The 22985-nt window shown below is 39.3% G+C and overlaps 1 long non-coding RNA gene across 1 annotated transcript; it reads right to left on the minus strand.

Annotated features, from left to right (window-relative positions):
- Positions 1-996: 996 nt before the first annotated feature.
- Positions 997-22333, minus strand: LOC144246785 (uncharacterized). Its single transcript, XR_013340488.1, has 3 exons — positions 22287-22333; positions 16227-16362; positions 997-1027 (listed from the first exon to the last, which is right to left on the minus strand). It is a non-coding gene; the product is annotated as an uncharacterized LOC144246785 (long non-coding RNA).
- Between the last annotated feature and the right edge of the window lie 652 nt (positions 22334-22985).

Here is a 22985-nt window from a genome sequence, read left to right on the forward strand (position 1 = left end):
TTTTACTGCAGAATGCAGACATATGAAACTACAAAGCACAGCCAAACAGATCCCCCCAGAAGTCATGTTTCATGTACTTTGTGGGAAATGGTGTACATGAAAAGCTTTTATTTCTGTTACTTTTGAGTCACAGACATGCTGTGACTGAAAGAGCAGGTACAAATACTATATTTGTTATATATACTCTTTGCTCCTGAGAAGAAAAATTAAAAAATAAAAACGTCTGCCTCCATGCACAAAACCAGAACACACCACATAAAACATCCCTCTGTTAAATGGAGATTCCTGGGAAAACAACCCCCATAAAAATAACGTATAAAAAATAACAGTGTTCCACTAATGTCTAATTAAAAAGGTTCTCCACCTCTTTGAAAGAAACACATTTTACTTGCCCTCATTAAGTGACCTAACCACTGTGCTTCACCCTTCCCTGCCTGCACGATGTAATCAACAGAATCCCTGAAAACAGCAAACAAGAGGCAAAGAATCTCCTTCCTCCCACTGAGCTTTAACTGCCTAATCAACATTAAGCATATACCTCAATTAATGATTCAAAAGACATCCTGTTGACCCTGTATCATCTAACTCTACAGTATGTACAGAAGTTCAGAACTGGATCTGCCTTGAAAGGCACTTCCACAGAATCTTCACTAACAATTTTCCTTGCTATTCACACTCACTCAAAGCAAACATTTACCTTACTATTTTTAACTTTGACCTGGATGCACTCTCTGCTGTTAGAATGAAACCTCTCACTCAGAACTACAAGCTGGCAATTCTGGCAATTACTCTTGCTTGCATTAATTACCTTTCCCAATTAATTCTATTTCTTTACCTTTTTCTCCACTGTTTGTGTCTCAGGATGTGGTTTGCTCGCACTGAAGCTGTAGAAGCCAGGTCAGAGAAACTGAGGGAGGCTGAAGCTGCATTAACACAGGAGCACCCAGAGCCCAGCTCACAGCTGCTCCTGTGCCCAGCTGTGGAGGATCCCATCACCAAAGCTGTGCCACAACACCTTGGAGAAAACCTGGAGTTGGTACAAAAGGGGAGAAGTGTGAGCAGGTCAAGGAATGCTTTTGCTGGAATACTCACTGGACAGTAGTGGGAGAAGAGACATGACAAAAACCAGTGTGAGACAGGACTGAAATCTCTTGATTTATGGCTGTTGAAGCTGTATAAAGGAATGGGAACTTCAGAAAATAAATAAATATTCTAAAGAATTCACAGCTTTACTTTACTAAAAAGAAAAAAGAAAAAGGGGAGTAAAAAGTAAAATTGAAATCTAAAATTGAGATGGAGATGCAATGAAGCCTTACTAGTCTGAAACTCAGTGCCCTGTGTCAAAAAAATGGAAATATGCAGAAAGAAATGAAGAAGACAATCCTAAAATGCTGCAAATTTTTTATTAAAATGCATAAAGAAATATTTTTCTATTATAGACTGCAAAAAAGTCCTATTTTGAAATTTCCAGAGTTTGGTATTTTACGCACTGGCTTGCCAATCTCAAGGCACACCTGAAAAAATAAAGTGGGAAAGAAGTAAAAACATTCATAAGGGGAGCATTTCCATGCAGAAAGAGTGAAAGGAGCCAGATCACAAAAAAACCTACTAAAGCAATCGAGATTTCCATTTGTGATGAAGCTTGTCATCCTTTAGGAAAAGAATCTGACAATGGCTAGGAATAACTTTCTCAGCTCACAATTCTGAGCAGTTTATGCCAACATTTCTTTTCTTGTAATCCTCAGGGTAATACATTTTTTTTCTCCTACAAGAGGTATCAGCTCTGGTCAAAATGTAGTAGGTGCAAAATTTGTACATTACAGCATTATTGATATGTTGCTGGTACTATCTCCTACATTTTAATTAGCTGCACAGCGAAGAGAAGGAGCTGCTGTTTTGCTTTGCCTGACTTCTGGAATGAAGAATTCCACAAAATGAGCAAGGATCTGGAGGGGTGGAGCTCAGGGTGCCCTGCATGTGCAGGGCCAGGACGTGAAATGCTTCTACATTTCAATGTGTCACTATTGTTTTGGCTCTCAAGTGCCCTCTGCTTTTTTCCAAAGCCACTGGAGAGCAAGCAGGAGTCAGGAGGCAAGGCACTTGCTGAGCAGGACTGCACAGTCCCATGCTTGGGCTGACAAGCTCACAGTGGATATCTTTAATTCAGTACATCTCTGGAAATTGCTGAAAAAAATGTCTGGGAAGCCTTGGTAATGAATATATCAACTTTTACCCTGCCCTGTAAAAACAGCTATAAGGAAATTATTTCTAAGCTACAGAGGGGGTACACAGGCTAAAAAGAAAACACAACACTTGCCAGAAAAATAAATGCCCTGCTCCATCAGAGAGATGAGAGAGAAAGATAAAGAGTTTTGTTTGTGCTACGCCATCGCATTGGGTCTGCAGGGCAGGGGTGGGGAACAGGGGAGCCACAGGGGTGACTTCTCTCAGGAGGTGCCAGAAGCTTCCCCTGTGTCCAAAAGAACACAAGGCAGACCCACTGCTGGCCAGGGCTGAGCTCCTCAGCAACAGTGGCAGCACCTCTGGGATAATGTGTTAAGGAAGGGGAAAACCTGCCCAGCTGCACCTGGGGAGAGGAGTGAGGGATGTGGGAGAGCTGAAGTCCTGCAGGATCCCAGGCCAGGGCAGAAGGAGGGGCAGGAGCTTGGCCAGGCAGAGGAGCTGGGATTGCCAGGCAGTGCAGCTGGGATTCCCTGGCAGTATATCTGGGATTCCCTTGCAGAAGAGCTGGGATTCCCTGGCAGAGGAGCTGGGATTCCCTGGCAGTATATCTGGGATTCCCTGCAGCCGTGGTGCAGCCCGTGGGGAGGCCCTGCAGCCTCCGCAGGTCCATGGGGAGCAGAGGTCCACCTGCAGCCTATGGACAGCCCCACACTGGAGCAGGAGGGGCACTAGCAGGCTGTGAGGCCATGAGGTGACCACTCTGGATCTGTTTTGCTGGCAGGACCTGTGACCCTGTGGGGGACCCACAGTGGAGCAGTCTGTTCCAAAGGACTGTATCCTATGGAAGGGACCTACATTGGAGCAGCTCATGAAGAGCTGCAGCCTCTAGAATGGACTTTTGTTGGAGAAGTTCTTGGAGAACTCTCCCCATAGGAGAGACCCCACACTGGAGCAGTAGAAGAGTGTGAGCAGTCCTCTTCCTGAGGAGGAAGCAGTGGAAGAAACAATGTGTGATAAACTGACCAAAACCTCCATTCCCATCCCCTGTGTCACTGCCAAGGAGGAGGCAATAAAAATGGGAAGTTAAGTTTGGAAGGAAGGAGGGTTGAGAGAAGGTGTTATAAGATTTGGGGTTTTTTCTATTATCCTACACTGCTCTGATTGGTAAAATTTTCCCCTGAGTCGAGTCTGTTTTGCCCATGTGATAAGTGGTGAGGGAACTCTCCCAGTCCTTATCTCAGTCCAGGAGAATTCTGTTGTGTTTTCTCTCTCCTGTCCAGCTCAGGAGGGAAGTTACAGAGCAGCTTGCTGGGTACCTGGTTCCCATCTGAGCTGAAGCAGATTAAAAACCCTTCCCCTCATTACCAGGGGCCAAATATCAACTCAGACACATACAGCTCCTATCTTCCATGTGATGCTGCTTGCTACCTAAGTGAAAACTGACTGAGGAAGTTCTTTCACTTAGGAAGAAAAGCTGAGGGAAACAAGTGAAAAAAATAGCAAACCACCTGTCATCTGATCTATTGTCACAGTTATAATCTTAATTTGCAAAATGCAGCATACAAAAGCTCCCTGATTCTGGTTAGTGCTTTCATCCAACAGCAGCAAAACAGAAGTGTCTGAACAGACTGTGGTCCCCACCTTGCTTATCCTTTGTCAGGTGCCAATTAAATCTTTGCAACTTTTGTGCTGCACTCTGCTGTTTCCAGAGTCTGATGGAACTGGCAATGGGTATTGTTGGGATAACTCAGAAACAGCAGGAGTTTTGTGCATTTCACTCTCTGGATTCTTGAATGTCTCTGCTTAAGTCCAGTTTTCAACTAGCCACAGCTGAGCTAGGAGCAAAAATAACCACATGATTTGAGTTTTGATTGAAACAGCTTTCTGATTTATGAGCCTCAGATAGAATCCTTGTGCAGATCCATGCAACAGAAATAGCTGCAGTGTCTGAGATGGGGAATTGCGTGTCCTGTCCACCAGCCGAGCGGGATGGGCTGCTCCATTGTACATATTTATGGAGCTCAGCTGAACCCTCGGGGTAAAAGTGAACAAAGAATAGACTGTTTTTCTCCTGAAGCATCTGGGTGTAAGTCTTATTTTGCCAGCAACCGTGGTGTTTATGGGCATGTTTTACTGGAAACCTGCTGCTTCTCACAACGTTTCCTGAGTGACTGTCTTAGTAAAACTGCATCTGGAAATGACAAGCACACAGCTGTAAATCTGAAAAGCAGTGTGCAGCCCTAATAGCTAGCAGCTACAGCACAGCTGTCCTGCTGAACATTGGAAAGATTTACAAAGACAAAGCAGAGCAATGAATACGTTTCTGTGATCACATTACACCTCTTCCTCTTCCAAGATTTTTTTTGTTGCACACATAGAAGGGACTCTCACTGCTCTTTGAGTGAATGCCTCAGGCAGGTAACTATTACTGCTTACCTGCCTAAGGCACCCAGAATTTCTGCCCTGTACCTATCTTCCAAAGCAATGGCTAATGTTGTATTATGTAATTTTTCATTTTCACCTGAGCTGGATTCATGACAAGAGCAAGGCCAGGAAAATGAGCCAACTTAAAAAAATTACATACTGCTACATCGGTGTGCTGCATTTTGAGCAATGCAGGGAGTGTTCATGCAGTGGCATCATCATCATAAAAGAGACATGCAAGAGGAAGACATGAAGGAGATTTGTGGTTTTCATTATCATGTGCCCTGAGCTGTGGAATCCCATAACCACTGTGGATCTCCTGAAGCTCTGAATGTGAGGAAGCAGTGGCAGGAGGTGCACAGAGGAAACGACCAACACACCTTGCAGAAATACTGGCTTGGCTGACAGGAGGGATTATTGCCCTACTGGACCAGTCTTTGCCAGGGAGGACTGGAGCCAAGGTGTTGGAGTATGGAACAACATGGCAAATTGCCCAGAATTGTAAAGAAATGTAGTTACTCTCTTCTGTATAAAAATCTAGGCAATAAAGTACTCATTAAAAAAAAACCCACCCTGATATTTGACTAATAATTATAAAATTAGTAAAAAATAAAAAAGGAGTTTTTTCTATTCCTAAAGCAAGAAGTTCTAATTTTCTAATTCAAAATATCTTTTCTTTCAAATGCAATGCCCAGAAGTATTGTTAAAAAGTAGAATACCTAAAAACACTGGAATCCTTAAACAAATCATCTCACTTGACCTGAAATTCCTGGAGAAATTCACACTTAAACGTATTAATATGTAGAGGTGTATTTGTGAAAAACCAGGTGTTACTGATTTTAAACTGGGTTGTTTACTTAAAACTAGTGTTAATTTTATACATACACACACACACACACACAAGTACTTACAAGTACTTACATCCATGCTTGGGTTTGGATTTGCAATGGCAGAAAAGGAATTATTCACTAAGTCTCTTTCTGAAGATGATGCCACTGGATATATACTTAAACCTGAGCACCTGAGAATAAGCCTTGAGTTTGCCAATTTTGCATCCGCTTATTAATTCATGCCTACTGCAGATTTTAGAGAAGGCTGAATACAAATTTCAGAAATTCATCAAGCCCCTCTTTCTGTGAGCCCAGATCTCTAGATTTTTGATAGTTTTACCTGAAGACCTGTCAATAGCTTCATTAAATCAAATAAGCCTCCAGCCAGGATTCATCTTTTATTTAGAAACAACTACATTGTTCCTTTATAGGTTATACATTGCCCTCCTATGTCCCTGTTCACTCCTGTATCTGATCTCAGTTTCTGGCATTTTTCCCATTTTACAGTACTGTGTTTTGCCTACTTAAGCCACCTCAGGGTATTCCATGGAAGGAATCCCATGGTAGAGCAGGCAGCTGAAGGTGCCCAGCTCAACATGCTTTGTTCCCTTTTAAAGTAATGTAGATGGGGATAAATGGGGCCCTTGAGAACCACAGCTCTGGGGAGAAGGAAGAGAAATGTCTCTCCTCCTTGACAGTTTATACATCTCCTATAATAGGAAATGGGTTTTCAAGCCCATAGAATCATACGAATCATACCTTTTCCTTTTTTTTTTTTTTTTTTTTTTTTTTACTTTCCCCCTCCCTCTTGTAACCTTGATTTTACCTTTAAAAATTAAAATATTAGCTATTTAGGATTTGGGAAGAGTCAGCAGCTACCCTAAAATACCCATCAGCATTAAATCTACTAAAAACCTTTCCTCTTAATGAGGCACAAAGCAGCTGGGTGGAGGTGTTGGTTTGTGTTTCTCTGCAGTGCCATTTCCTTGCTCTGCCCCCAGTTAAACAGCAAAGATAATGCTCCTCACTCAGCTTGTTTGAAGATTAAATTAGCTGCTATTAGTTCAGCTCTTTGAAGATGTACTCAAAGTGGTAAGTGCTAAGTGTTATTAAATGAATTTTAGTCATTAGATCCTGGAAAAGTTTTGTTTCTTTGGGTTAGAGTTTGAGTCATGGTGAATTCTGGTGCAGAGGAGCACCCCTTGGTCCCCTTGGTTCAGCACTGCCAGGTGCCACACAAGAATTTCTGTCCTTAAACACTGTCCCCTTAAAGGCATTTAAAGGACCAGGCTGCAAACTGACTTTAAAGAGTAATCCTGGTCTTCACAACTGAGAAAAGCTTTCATTTCCCAAGGGCTATCTCAGAAAATTTCTGTCTCCTTTTTAACAGAACTTTAAACAAGCAAATCACCTACGTGATTTATTAAGCTGAACTTCAATTTAATTTAAAATAAAAATAAAACTATCATCCCGTCTTTCAAATTTAAAGGAAAATGGGCAACTACAATTTCCATTTAATTACTCCAGACTGTAAAAGGTGTAACAAAGGTAAGATTTGGGTCCTTATTCAAGCCCTCTAGTGGTAGTTGTCCTGTTTGTAAACATGGGAAATCGACACATTACTAAACTAAAGATTTGGAATCTCTAACAGGAAATTAGAAGCGTGTGCCCTTAGAAGCACGGAGAAGAAAAAAAAGGAAATGTTAGTAGAAAGGTAAGTATTTCTATGCAGAAATAATTGTGATTTAAATGTGCGGAGTAGTAGAAATTCTAAATACCAAGACAAGTAAAGAGAAAAGGCAGAAAGTGCCACTCTAAGCAGATGACAAGGCCTGTCCTCCAGGGACTGACAGGTGGCATGGGCTGAAAATGCTTCTGCAAAGTCAAAGCTGACCCAGTTCTGCTACAGACAGCTCAGCGTGTCTAAAACTCCAGATCCGAGTGCTCGGGTGCTGAGGAGGAGCAGTCAGTGAATGTGCTGCACTGGCTGCACAGCTAAACAGCTCCTTCCATTCCTCTAGGCTACATTTCTGCCAATAGTCTCAGCCACTAGATTGCCATTGCAGTGTTTCTTAGATTTTCTTTCCTCTGCTAAGTTCTCTTTCAAAACCAATTTACAAATGGCCCAGTCCAAGGCAGCAGAGACAACACAGAAGCATTTCAGTGAAAATATTGCTGAAATTAGGGAAAAAAATAAAGGCTCACTATTAGGTAAAAAAACATGGCAATAAAATCAGTATAGGTAGTACTACTTCTATTGTAATGTGTATTATATGATGGCTGCCTTTTGCAGAGAGAATCTGTAAAAAAATAATGTTACATTTAAGCTTAAGCAAATTTTTATAAATGCAAGACAACATTAGTTTGTTTCTAGAAGCAATTTTGGGATTTTAACAATAAAACTGACCTGTGCAGAGCCTGTCAAATAACCAGCCTGCCTGTCTCAGCCCCCAGGTTAATGGACTATCTGTATATTCTGCACAGGACTGTACCTGAAGCTATTTTACTTGTTAAACGGCTAAAGAGTAGCTGATGTGCCTGGCAGAGCATTCAGTGTTTCTCAAGAATAACTCTCCAGAATTTTCTGGCAGATAAAAGCTTTACTCTGATGGTTCTGAGTGTTTCTTCAGCATCTCCTCTTAACCATCTAGAGGATTTTCTGCAGTGCTTACATGAATAGAGGTGCTTGTTAGAAGTACTCATTTCAAGGAAGTGTTTTGTGAGTGAAACAAGAATTATAATAGACAGTCAAGAGATCCTTTGGGGAAATGGGTTTGGTGGGAACAGACAGAACATGCTTGCTGAATAAAACATTTCTTCAAGGAATGTCACAACTAAGTATAACAAGAGATCTCTTCCAGAAAGGGATGGTCTTCACCCTGGATACTCTCCCATTATTTTCTCATGTTCCATGAGAGTTCCAAAGTGTCTGAATAATTTTTGGACTATCTCAGAAAAGCATTTAAGACATTTATTTTTATTCTAAGCATTTTATAAAGTAATTTTTAAAAACACAAAATAATAGAATGGCCCTGATTACTACAGTCCTGAAAATTAGAACAATAAAGTGTATGCTGGTTTGCTTGCAGTTACAGTATTACACAAATAAGACAAAAGAAATATGCATATAAGGCTCTCTGAAAACTATCCTTTGTGAGAAGGATGATCACTAGGTAATGTATAGGCCATGTCCAATAAAAATGTACAATAAACACACTGTGTAGCAAAGTTTAATTTCCTGGCTCTTGTGGAACTTAAATCTCAGCTTTAATAAGACTGTGCTGTTGCACAAAAGGCACCACAAAGCAGTGTGGCTACAGTGCAAGCTGAGTGCACAGACCTGTGTTCTTTTCATGGATCTACCATTGGCTTCCAAAATAATTTTGTACATGTCACTTCTACAACTCAATTTCCTCCTTGATAAAAATGGGACTAACAATGGTTTCTCACCTTTGACACTCCTGGATGAAAAGTGCTTAGTATTATTAATTCATGAATTTATCAACCTCAAGCAGAGTTGTGACCTTGAAAATGGAGAAGAGTTCCAGAGTCTGCAGGGGCTTCTGGGGAGGTCATTAGAGCTGTTTATCTCACCAGGCAAGCATGTGGCTGTTAAAGTGATGTTGCAGGGCTGAGGAGGAGAGGCAGTGTCACACATCAGATAATGGGCTGGTTTTCATGCCCAGACAGACGGAACTATGGAAACACAGTACTGAGCAAAGGTTGGAATAAGCCCATCACATCCAAGTGGAAGGGCTGCTCTCCTCCTGGGAGACAGAACAAAGTTTTGAAAAACTCTCCATGCTTCAGTCCTATATTTTATGGATTAGTTACAGCAATCAGTCACAACTATTGATTAGCGTGGCAGTACACAGGGACTCACAGTAAAACCTCCTTCTCAGTAGAGATCCCTTGGGAACATTTTTCTTTCTTAAGGTATTAAAATGATCAAGAAAACTGAGATTGTGTTTTGTAAATCTTTACCAAAGAATGGAAATCCAAGACAATTCATCATTTGAGTTCCAAAAATTTTCTCAAAGAACATTTTTCATATGGAAGTCAACCTTAGTCCATTGATATTTCATAGGTCTATATAAAAATAGCCCAATAGTTTGCCTTACCAAAATATTTAGTTCTTTATTAACTTGCCTTTTTGCCTTATTGCAAAGAGAATTGGAAAGCCCTGAGTGAGTTACAGCTAAGGGTTCTACAGGTTTCACTCTGCTCCACAATTTCCTTTGTGCTCTTTTAGCCTGTGTTAATTGTGCAGCCCTGCTGTCATTGGAGCATGTGTCCCCTGCTGGACTGAATCACCAGAGAGCTCTTCCAGTCCATCTGTGACAGCTCCAAGTGCACAGGAAACACTCTTTGTGCATATGCTGATTCAATGTGGCAGGGGATAAGTGGGCTGGCAGCAGTGGCTTTGTACATTTTAATAACTGACAAAAAAAAGAGATGGGAATGACATTCAGGAAGTGAAACAGAGAATGTAAATTTTCTCTTCACAACTGACCCAACATGCCTGTGCTCAAGTTGCATTTTAAAGGACTAGAAATTTAGCTGGGGCGATGAAAACTGCATCTCTTATAAAATACTTATATTACACCTCAAAGTAACTTGTATAACAGAGGATACACATTTTACCATATAAAATATACCAATGTGCTTCAAAAGATTTGTTTAGGGCTTTCTTGTTGCTGTTGTTTTGTCTTACTCTTAACAGGGATTAGTGACACAGTGTATCATATAATTATACAGTGTGTAAATATGGCATACTGAGATTAATGCATGACACATATCTTCATACAGTCTTAGATCCTATTCCTGAAACTGGAAAGAAATTTTTGATATAAAGAGAAAAAAATACAGAAAATAATTTATTTTCTTCTCTAAAATCTTTGAGCCTTTCATACAGATCAAGACTGATATTTCAGCAACTTTCCTCACAAAAGTCAACAAATGCATCACAATAATTATCTGGAACAGATACCATTGGGACTCCCAGTTAACATTCTGCTTCATAGGGAAAATCGTGACTCTATGGATTTTTCAATTACAATGAAATTATTACTTAGTGAATCCTAAAATACCCTTGTGCCCTGTGCTGCTGTTAAGTATGTATGTTCCATTTTGAGCTACTGACCAGCTCCACATGGAGGTGATCAAGCTTCTGTAGGAGCTAAGGGTTGCCTTAGCTATTTATTTTTGCTTAGTCTCCTTGACATGAAGGAGTTTAGGACACTTTGAACAGAAAAATAGGAAGTGTGAGACAACATTTTCTTTTGGGGAAGTAAAAAAAGTTGAAGAGAGATAAAATATTTTTTTCAACTTTTTCCAAATCACATATTTAGTTGCCTTAAAAAAAACCAACAAACTATCACTTTCCCAGCAAATGAAAGAAAAAAGAAAAGCATGGTTCTTCATAAACCATGTCAAAACTCTTCCTGATTTTTTAAAATTTGATTGGCAACGTTTGACCAGCTGTAAAGATAGTGTGTGTTCCATAATCTTCAGTCTTTCAGTCTGAACTCATTGTAAAAGACTCACTTTAATTTAAAACATTAACAAATCTCTTATCTATCTTGCCTATTTTGGAACATCAGTGCAAACATAACTTAATAACTAAGATAGCAATAAAACTTCTGCAAGGAGAAATTTATAGTACATTAATCTTTAGATTCTGTATTTAGACAAGAAATTATTAGATGATAATGGAGTAAATGCTTTGCTAAGTGAATACAAACTTAAATACTATATATATCAAATGTGGACATGCTGAATAATAAATCTGCATTACAGATTAATTAATTTACAGAAAGGACTTTCTTAAATGAAAGCTTCTGAAATAATAAGTCCAGAGAAGTGAGTAGGCCATCATTACAGGGCAGGAAGTAAATTCAATGTGAATCTATTAAATGAGAGACAGCAAAGTTGTCTATTGAAACAGTGAAAAAATAGCTACAGCCATCAAAGTTTCCTTCCCCCAGGCAGGAATCAACTTTTTATGTAGCATGGAGGTGCTGCCAAACTTATTAATTAAAATTGTCTTAATTGCGGTTGCCTGAACACAGAAGAGTGCAGATTCTGTAGAAATATTCCTTCCACAAGGAGAAGAGTGCATATAAATGTACATCCCAAGATGTTCACTCACTACCCACCACTTTAAAGTCAAACTCTGCGTCAGGTTAATTTGTCATGCATCCTTCATCTTTTTTTGTAAGAAAATCTATGCAACTCTACTACCAAATGTGGCTCTGCATGTGAAGTCCTAGCAAGCAGCTGAATGCAAACAGAGATCATCAGAAGTAAGAAGAAATTTAATCTTTGCCATATGGTTTGCTCTAAGGCAGTACCAGAGCTGAACCATGGCCATTTGTGTAACTGCAAATCAGCTGTGACCCTCAGAATCTTATGGATAGCTTGGGTAAGAAAGCCAAAAACATATATCTTGTGCTATCTCTTTAGTTATTTCTTTCCTTTCTTCTCAAAGCTCTTCTATGCTAATTGAACAGGAGGAAAAAAAAAAAGGTAATTCACCTTCTTCCATTTCAGTGATTTTCAGTTAAAATTAAATCTGGTTAACCTGCAGCAAATATCTGCTCTCTAGGACTGAAAGAGGGGAAAATAGGTTATTTTAAAATGAGAATTGATGGTGGCACATGTTTGAGATGCCATGGTGGATGGGGTTGCATGGCACGGTTTTGGTAGTGGGGGAGCTACAGGAGTGGTTTCTCTGAGAAGGTGCCAGAAGCTTCCCCTGTGTCCAGCAGAACCAATGGCAGTTTATAGGATAGAGCTTCCTTCCAACGTTTTAAAGGGCATATTAAAGAGATAGGCTCTAGCATTTCAATGGAATAAACATTGCTTCACTCATTGCCCAAACTCTCATTCAGAAAATTGAGCTGCGCCATTTATGTCAGCTCAGCTGCGCAACACCAGGTACAGGCTCCTGCTTTTGTCCAAGTTCATCTTCCTGACTAATGTCCCTCTATCACAACGAAGTGCTCACTTCCACTGATAAGGGTATTGCAGGAAGAAAAACAGCAGGGTGTTTGTTGGCAAATAATGTTTCCCAATTTGAGGAAACAGCTGAGGAAGACGATTGTCAGACGGGTTTAAGAAGCACAGAACAGACAGGAGTAACAAGAAAGGTGAGGAAACATGAACTCAACTCCACCCAAACCACAGGCCACCCACATTAATTTTCTGAAATTTACAGATGAAATAGGAGTTAACTCTTCCCAGCCTCTTTCTGTTTTCCTGCCTGCCCTAAAGCTGTGACCTATGGCTGCAGCTTCTGCAAAGGCTCATTAAATCCCAGCCAAACCCTCTGCATCTCTCTTACCCAAACCTTGAACTCTCCCAGGGCACGCCAGTTGAGCTGCAAGGAATGGCCATGCCCATACTTGGGCACATTGGGAATAGAAGTCCAAGGAATGAAAAGGTGATAGTAAAATAAAAGCATGAAGATGGAAAAGGGCAAAGAGGAAGAATGTTAGAAATTAAGAATAAAGATAGATAGTGGAAAAAAAACCCTCTCCCTCAGCCTGTCAAGAAAACTTGGGATATTTAACTTCAAAAAAAAATCTTAATAAGGATACAAAACTTCAGATGATGAGTTGAAAAGTGTTCTTATAATCTTGAATTAGTTTTTCAATAGAGAAGTGAAAACCTGAGAGAGCAGTGTTAATTAACATTCTAATGTCATGTGAATGCTAGTATACATATGAATTACTGCCACAACCCCTAGATCTAGAAGTGTGCTGTTATCTCTCTGATAGCACTCACATATTTCTTTCCTGATTTTTTTTGACAATGTTAAGAAAGTTATCATCCTATGTAATCACAAAAGAGAGCTGAACATGGTCAAGTCAACACAGAGCTATTCTGTAGGTAAATTCATAAATTATGTATGCCTACAGGACACAGGACAGACAGAACACCTTACTTATTTACAGTTTTCCTCTCAGTTACTTTTCTTTCTATTTTCTTTCTCCCTCTCAATCTACTTCCAACAGGTAAATCCTTTGGAAAAAAAAATTTCAGTGTTGCAATTTGTGTGTATTTGCACTTTTAGAACTGATTCCTGATATTCTGTGCTCATGTGGGAGGAAATGAGTGATGGGGATATTAAGTGCCAGGGATATTAGGGCTCTTCAAGGTATCCAAGTAATTCTGAAAAAGCACAACTGGTTGACAAGGACTTAGCACCCTTGTAGCTCATCTTACAGACTCTTTGAAATGATCCTCCATCCCTTTGAAGTCACAAGGTCTCCATTCATTTAAGCTGTGCAGGATCAATCCCATGAGGCTAAAGCACATGCCAAAAAACTGTCAGAAGCTAATAGCCAGGACATGTGACAGCAACACTTAATTCCCTGGCTGAATATGGGGGTTCACCTGGCATGAATAAGAATTATGACTTCAGAGAGGGCTTTTCTGAAAAAACCTCTGATCTGTATCAACTACAATCAGTGTGACTTTTAGTTCTAAGCAGCAGATTTCCAGGCACACTTGCTATCCCATGCAATGCCAATATCGTGTTCTATCCAAATTGCATTTCATAAATTAAGGTGGGGCTAATTTAGCAAACTGTCCATCGAAAGGCGTTTAAGATTAAGGAAAAATTTTCCATAAAGTGATTTTTCAGACATGCCTTCATAAAAAAAAAGTCAGCAAAAAATATTTTAAGGGGCCATGTTTGTGGAAAAAAAAAAAAAAAAGAACATTTTTAATGGCACATGGTGGCCAACAGCAACAGTGGCTGAGGCTGGGATACTGCTACAGAGCAGAGGCTGCTGCTCCTCTAACAACTCTTAGTCTATGATGAACACACATTTAAGTGAGGAATTTGAGACTATTATTAGCTTTCATCAGTTTCTCTGTGGCTTATTCATGGAATCTGGACAGATCCCAGAAGCATGGTTTCTCAGCCTTCATTAGGCTCTGCAAAATGAGCCTCCCCTACTTGGAAATACCTACTTGGCACCGATTCTCTCATGTCTCTCTTCTTTCAGTGGGTGTTTTGTTGCAATATTCAGGGTTCACATTGAGACAGATCCTTTTCCAGAGGAAGAGCTGAGCCACGCTCGCAGCCTCGCCTGTAACAGTGAAGGGAAGGCTGCACATGTCATTATTTGCTACAGCTGCACACATAACACAACTGAAAATGTCTGCCTAAACCAAGTTCACACTCCAACACCATGAAAAACTCCAGCAGCACTACCTTTGTCACTGCATGCCCTCTATTTCTTGGATACCCACTCTGCACCAGACTTGCTCTCGTGCAAACACACAGAGTCAGTGACCTGTGAAAATGGCCCTGATCTTTCAAACATGAGCTCTGCTCTGCCAGCCCCTAATCAAATAGAAAGATCATTTATGTAATGAACCATCCACAAAAGGCTTTTATTTAGAACACACAAACACATGTATCACTTTCTGCTCATAATACCCAACATACCAGCATAAAAGAAATTCACATGGATGAAGTGGCAAAAGAATAGTTTTAGAAGGTTAGTGCAATGCTAAAATCACTTGAATTAGCCAGAAGGAGCTAAGTTTGGGATGCCCTGTCTTCTGGCTGAAAAGCTTAGCTGTAGGTCAGCCAGAGATGGCTTGGGTTAACAATCCAGCATCCAAAAATAATTGTTTTGTCTGCTAGGAAAACAAGCCCGCTGAAGTCAGGAATGCTTTCTCTTTTGAAGAATGGGCAGCAGTAGTGCCAGATGACAATCCTCTTTTGGCTGGATGCTGGCTTCTTGCTTTCAAGTGTTTCATAGAGCTTTAAAGTAATTCTCAATTTTTCTAACTCTTAACATTTAATTTTCCCAAATTCTTCAACTTCAGGGGGATATTTGATATTTATACTCACTAAAAGTGCAAGGTATTTTCAATACCAAGAGTTCTATTTTACTCTTCATCCTTCTCTGACAATTTCTATCACCAATTCCACCATGATTACACCCTTTCCTTCAGTTAGACTCATTAAAGCAATATCTACTACTCATAGTAGTAGCTTTTTTGCCTAAAGTAATGACAGAAAAGTGAAAAAACAGATCAGTTAATTGATATTACTGACAGGAACTCTGATCTGTAAAGACTAATATATGAGGGTTTCGTGAGAGATTTTTTTCATGCAGCAATTTTTTTAATTCCCTCCAGATTTTAAATGAGTTGGTTACCAAAAATTTGAGCTTTCTAAGTGGCTTTTGGTGTATTTTTATGTGCATAAAGGACAGAAAAACAAAAACACTGATGTTAATCAGTGGGGATTCAGCTGGCATTGATTACAACCACAACCAAGGTTTAGAGTTCTGCCTCGTGGATGTCTTACAAAACAAGCAAAGCTTTCCAAATGTTTCATAGAAAATTTAAAAAAATAAAGCCATAACATGTCGTAAGTGTACATTTTTTTTGTTCTTTGAAAACCCAGTAATAATGTATTCAGTTAGCATCTTTAAAAACATACAATTAGGGTTTATTTTCAGTAGTATTCTGTTCAATATTGCAAAAATAAAAATGAATCATGAAAAGTGGACTTGAAGGACTATAAATATTACTGTTAATTCTGGGATATTCCACTTTTCTGGTGGCAAGGATTAAGAGTTTGCTATGTCTCAATGGAAAGTTTGATATTAAAGAGTTATCGTTAGGCAGCACCAAGAAAACCGCTTGTTCTCAACAGATTTTCCTTTCCATAAACCAGGGAGCCAGAACTTTTCCATAGAAGAAGGAAGAGGAAATAAATGGATTTCATATAAAACCACTGAACATTTTTGGTCAGACCTCAGTTGTTTTCAAAAGCTTCATGGGGTGGTAGTGGTTCTGTTTCAAATTAGGGCGACGTCCAGGAGGCACACAGGGATTGGGATGTGCCTTCCTCAGAACAAGAGACGCTGCTATCCCAGGCAGATTCACTTCACTGTGCAAATAGAAAGCACACACAAAAGTTTAACATGAATATAACCAAGGAATGCAAGTGTTGGTTTCGTCTGCACTGTTTTCCTAGACAATATCTAATTTACCTGTTTCAAAACCACTGACTGGAAAAGGTTGGCTTGTCCAGGCAGAGTTTCTTCTTTCCCTATGAAGCCTAGATTTTATACAACATATCTAAAATCAGCTACTTCCCAGTGTTTAAACTTGCTGCTATTCCCAGAAAAAATATATTGCTCATTATTCTGTGTTGCTGAATAGCTGGTTTACTGCTGAACTCATTCATCAATCTACCTTAGATTTTAATAGGAGGAACCTAGCTGTGCTGCTACCAAAATTCAGGGCACAACTCTCAATGATGGGCACTGCTGGTTACCAAGGAATACAGTGTGCTTATAGCAGATGCCTTCAGAATCATTAGGAGCTTTGTACACATACATTTATATAATGTATAGCATTAATTTATTGGCAGTGGTAGACATGAGCCTAAATATTGCCATTCCAAAGCCACAGTAATCAATAATAATGATAAATGAATTATTAGCATAGAACTTAATTCAGGAGGCATTGCTTGAGGAATTTTCACAAGGTGGCTGTGAATTATTCAAACACACACTCGTACATGGAAAACGTGTTTGTAGCATTGTTCAAATACCCAGAATTCAGGCTGTCTTTTGTTTTGGCCAAATCAATCCCATGGTTCCCTATGGAATGAGTGTGCTAAAGCCTTTCCGGTAAATCTTCCACAGGCAAACATAATCATGGAATCACAGAATCATTTAGGTTGGAAAATACTTTTAAGGTCATGAAGTCCAACCATTGACCCAACACTGCTAAGTCCATCACTAAATTATAACCCTAAGCACCATATCCATAGATGCTTTAAACACTTCCAGAGATGGTGACTCCAGCATTGCCCTGGAAAACCTGTTCCAAGGTTTGATAACCCTTCCTGTGAAGAAATGTTTCCAAATATCCAAACTAAATTTCCTCTGGTGCAACTTGAGGCCATTTCCTCTCGTCCTGTCTTGTTACCTGGGAGAAGAGACCAACCCCACCTGGCTACACCCTTCTTTTAGCTATTAATGGTAATGATTAGCTAAGAGAATTATTAGCTCCCCTCTGAGTTTTCTTCTCTCCAGGCTCAACACCCCAGCTCCTTCAGCTGCCCTTGTGCTCGAGAGCCTTCCCCAGCTCCACTCCCTTCTCTGGGCTCACTCCAGCCCCTCAGTGTTTTTCTTGCAATGAAATTCCAAAAAACTGAATAAAGTATTCAAGGTGCAGCTTCACCAGTGCTTATTACTGGATTTAATTCCCTTTTCCTCTGAATCTGGCTACAACTTTTAGAACTTTCCTCTTGCAGACTGGGTTTTTTCTTGGACAGACTTTATTTAAAGTTACTGTAGTCCAAAATTTTCTCTTACCTGACTGCATGACTCATGACAGGAGAAGGATGGAGGTACCCCAAAATTGGCATTCTTCCTTGTTTTCCCTCCTTTGTTTCCTCACCAGTTTTGTAATCCACAATGAAACCCCTATTGAGAACCTTTCTTGTGCAGTTCACAAGTCCACCTCTGAAGCTTGAAGCTCTGGCTCAAACAGCTAATTAGAGAACTTACCTTCTATAGTCTCCTCTACCCTGGAGCTTGCTAACCCTAAGCAGCTTTGCCCATTTTAATGCTTCCCCACATCCTGCATTCTAACTAAGTTGACATTTTGTCAGGCTGAGCAGATTCTTACCTTCCTTTCAGTTAAACTTGATAATTTGAACACATAGTCAAGGTACAATTACTCTGCAGGCAGGAACTGAAAGCTTTCCACAATTTACTTTGTCCAAAAATACCAGTATTTGAAAAACTTTTTGGAAGGGGTGAGATTTTCATATAATTTAAAAGAGAAGGGCAAGAAAATATTTAAGAAACCAACTATAAAATTCTTGTTCTGAACCCATTTTTGGCTCATATACCATCTCAATTTGTTAATATTACTCTTTCATCAAAGAGTAATCCAGCTCTAAAAAGGAATACAGCTCTAAAATTTGTCTGTGAGACTCCTTATTTCCATACACTTCCTTTTAGAGGCAGACTGTTTCAATAAGAATCATACAGCAGAGGAAAAAATACTAAAGATATCAGCACAATTTATTAGCCAAGTTTAGTTTTATCTATTGATTTTTAGTATGAAATAATTTTTCTTGGCTTTTTTTGAATTTTTAAAGATTAGCAACTCCCTTGCTTGCCTAAAATAGCCTCTAGAATCTCAGAAAATCTGAGATAAAAATTTAGAGTCCTTGATTTGCATAATTTCTGCAGAGGAATGTGAGGACTGAGACATTCACTAACCTTCATTTGCCAGACAAGGACAGAGCTATCAGACAATTGACTTCATCTCTGCAGATTCCTGACAAAGGATGTTAAAAGGTCACTCCAAAAGGTGTCCCTTCAGGCCATGTGGGCTTGAGTGCTCCTGTCCACAACTTATTTGCTATAGTCCACTGCCTTTAGGTCCATATGAAAAGAGCTTTGTGCAAAGCTCATATTAACACATCTCTGCATGACCTTCCTTTACTTTTTGCAAAGATTCTGGACAGACCTCATCTATGTGGCAAAGGTCAAATGGGAAACATCTTGAAAAGAGCTACTGAAGCAACAAGGGAATGTGAATCTTTTGCTCTTCTGCTCTCAGCCATTTAGCTACTGTACCTTATGAGTAAGCTAATGGTTCTTTGTTCCTTTGAGACTATTTATTAAAAAATAAGCCTTTGAAAGCCCTCTTTATTTTCAGTTTGTATCATATAATTAAGGGGAGGAGGTGGAAGCACACTTAAAATGTTTTCACTGGAGTCACCTTTGTGAGCTGAGGGGAAGGATCTGTATTTATAAGAGATAAAATACAGGTCTGTGAAACATAATCACAGAGAATGTATTGGCATTTGAAAATGAAAGCTGTACTGAAAAACTTCATCTTGAGGTACATTTTATTACAGAAATCTGACAGTTCAGAAGGCTTGATCACTTGTGAGGCTTTTCATACTACATTTCTAGTCTCGTTTAGCATCCAAGACAAATGGAAAGAGGCAAATCATTCCAAGTCTGCTCAGATTCACAGGTTTTAGTAGAATATTGCCTTATTTTTCATAGTTTGAGATCTTACTGATTTCCTTGATATGTCCTCATATCAATTCTTTTTCAGAGCAATCAGTTTTCCTGTTACGAGACCTGCTACAATTTTGCTCTCAATTTCAGAAGAAACTTCCTGAACCTCTTGGAGATAAGCAAGCAATAATATGTCGCACCCAAAGAAATCATAGGAAATGTGCTGTTATTAAAGATATCCAGAAAGGGTCAGCTATGAAGACAAGAATAAAAGCAGAATTTCCATCCCTGTCCTGCCTCAAATGTTGAAGAGAGGGATGTTAAACACTTCACTAAGCAGGAAAAATGCTGCCCCAGGCTGAGGGCACCTTGCAGTCCATGAGGGATGTGCCCATGGGCCACACAGAGGAGGCCATGGAACAGATTTTGGGTGACAGGCTCCGTCCTGCCCTGGCCAAGCACCACCAGCCTGGTTACCACTAGGGCTTAAACTGAAGTTTTAAATAGAACCTTGTTGTGCCAAGTAATGAATATGTTTAGAAACACCTGTATTAAAGGGACAGATTTCTTTTGAGATCACATTTCTGTACCTTTCAAACAAATTCATGGTGTCAGGTGAAGAGCAGTGTGCCATTTGAAAAACAGGGATAGGCCTTTTTGTAATTTGCATAATATACAGTGGTATTCGGGATTTCTATTTTGTAACTCACACTGAGAATATTTACTTGATATAATGTTAAATGTGAGCTCTGTGAAATATTGCAATTCCAGAATTGTGTCAAGAAAATGCATTCATCTCAAAAATCAAGCTGAAAACCCATGATCTGGCTTTTAAGAATCTGTCTGTGCCAATAACTCAAATTCTTTTTCCAGTATAAAAAGCGAGATGTGCCTATTTAACATGACCATAATGTTATCCAACAGAAGCCCACAGAAAACATGAAACATTTGTCTTACAGTCCCTAGGTGAGCACATTATCATTTTCTCCTTGTCACTCAACACTGAGCATGTTAGATAACAACCTATAACAGAATTTAATATAATGTTTTCTCCAGTCGATACTGGGATGAAGATTGAGATTTTTCTAATGGGATCTGAGTATCCAAGTCCCCTGGGCAGCATGGATCATCCCATCAGCCTTAAAATTCAGTCGAGCAAAAAAATAGTGTCAACATCGTCTTAATATTGGAAAACAGTTGTTGCCTGCACTGCCTTAAAATGAAAATCCACAGAGGGAAATATGTATTTAATAGAAGATTTTTGAGAGAAACATTCTTTCCTCAAAGAGTTTTTCTTAAAGAAATGTCTTCTCCATTTACAGAATAGCTCTTCAATATTTTGCATCTGCCTTCCTATTTCTATCATGCTAATAAAAATAAAATGGCAAAGAAACAGAACAAAAATAAGTCTGAAATCAAATACTTATTTTGACTTTTTTCTTTTATCTCATTTAATTGGGAAGAGGAAGGGAGACTTTCTTAGTGGCAGGTTGGAAAGGTGCTTTGCTGGCTGATTCTGTGCCTATCTCACAACATTTCTGGGCTCATGAAGCAGCACTGAACACCAAGGCAGATGAACCCTGACAGCTTCTCATGAGCCCCACCTTCTAAACCCAAAACAAGTACAAAAATAGCCCCACCAAGGGTTTTCTTAATGGGAAAAGGAATAGAGCTTTTCTGTTACAATTTACAGTGTGAGTCTGCCCGGGGCTGTAGCAGCAGTGCTCAGGGAGCAAATCCAATGTGCAATTAGTTACTAAAAGATTGGAGAGCCAGGCTTTGACTTCAGGCATCCGTGAGGAACCAAACATCCTCTTTGCCTCTTTGATCCTGTCCCTAAAAATAAGCAGGTGATGATAGTACAGTCCCACCTATTGTTGCCTTTCCTTACACAACAATCAGTCACTCTAACAGAATTCAATCTGATAAGCCAACTTTTATCCTCAACTTTTCTGGTTCAATTAACTTGTAATAACTAAAATTCTCAAGGCAGCTGAAAACCAGTCAGGAATGATCTTTCATGTACACTAACATCTGATTCCTGGGAAATGAACTGTAATTATTAAAAATAGCTTTCCAGTTGAATCCCTATACTGAAAGGAGGCAAATATACATTAAGAAGTTAATTTAAAAGGACCAGGGACATGGAACCATAAGTATAAATTGACTTATGTGAATTTAAATGTCCTTCTGCACATTATAGCTTGCTTTTACTGGTATGTGTGTAAAAACATCTTACTATCAATATTTTAATAATGCAAAAATGTAATCAAAGTTGTGCCACTTGAAAATTTGGAATTATTCATATCAGTTATTGAGAAAATAAGCATCACACAAAAATGTCTATGGATTTTTATTTACTTGTCACGCATGATATAGAAACAATAGTGTTTCCATTATATTATAATGAATAAATATATTCTATAATATATAACTCTCTACATATATGTATTTTTATTGACACCCTGCTTTCAGACTGGAAAAATACCAACACCTAGTTGTAAAAATGATGTCCTCAGTAAGACCTTACAGTATAAATAGACAATAAAAACAGGGAATGGAAAAGAAAAAAGAAAGTCATGTTATGAACACTTTATGATCTTAGGTACTGAGGGAGTAAAAGATTTTCCCCACCACACCATAAGAAGCTTCTGACAGAAATAAGAATCAAACCAGAACTCTTAAAATGCAATCTTGTGCTCTAACCACAGGGCCAAAAGAGTCTTTAAAATGTTAAAGGTTTAGTAGGAAATGATGCTATGAATTAACATGGAGAGTTGCTAATACAATAATTGAGTTTATTTTGCATATTTACCTTCTGAACTTCTGGGCATAGCAAAACTCTTCAGGGAGTGGGTGACTATGCCAACAAAAAGAGTATGCAAGTGTATTTCAGAGACATCTTTTAAATCACATGGTTTATTTATTTTCTTTTTCCTGCTGACCTTCCTGAAGGTAACATAGTGCTGACATGCTATTGTTGAATGGTTTTTCTATGAGAAAGAGAACAAAATAGGATCTGGATTAATGAAAAAATAATTTGCTTGAAGACTGTGCACCACAGGAAATAAGACTGCCATTTAGCAATTTGAAAGAGATTTGAATCTGGAGAAAAACAAGAATAAAAGAGAAGGGTTCTGGAAGGTAGGAGTACCCCACAACTGTCAGTTCTAGCACACTCTGGGCTAAAACACTAATAGACACCGTTGTGACTAACATTGCAAATTAAATGCAGCTGCTAACACATTTCCTGGCTAATCTTTGGGTATGTTACATTTGACCCACATTACTGAAATGGTATCCAAACTGAGTCGTGTCTTGTGGACACCTTACAGAAAAGTTCAAGCAAAAAGCATCACTAAAACCCTTGGTGAGTTGTACTGAAATAAGTCAATGGAATCAGCTCCTTCCCCCTCTTTGTCACATACAGACACACAACAGCTGGATAAAGGCCACTGCTGCAATGAGCTCCCTGTGGCTCCCTGTTGGACCATTCATCCTCTGGGCACAGGGG

The sequence above is a fragment of the Lonchura striata genome, chromosome 10 (assembly GCF_046129695.1).
Source record: "Lonchura striata isolate bLonStr1 chromosome 10, bLonStr1.mat, whole genome shotgun sequence".
Lineage (NCBI taxonomy): Eukaryota > Metazoa > Chordata > Aves > Passeriformes > Estrildidae > Lonchura > Lonchura striata.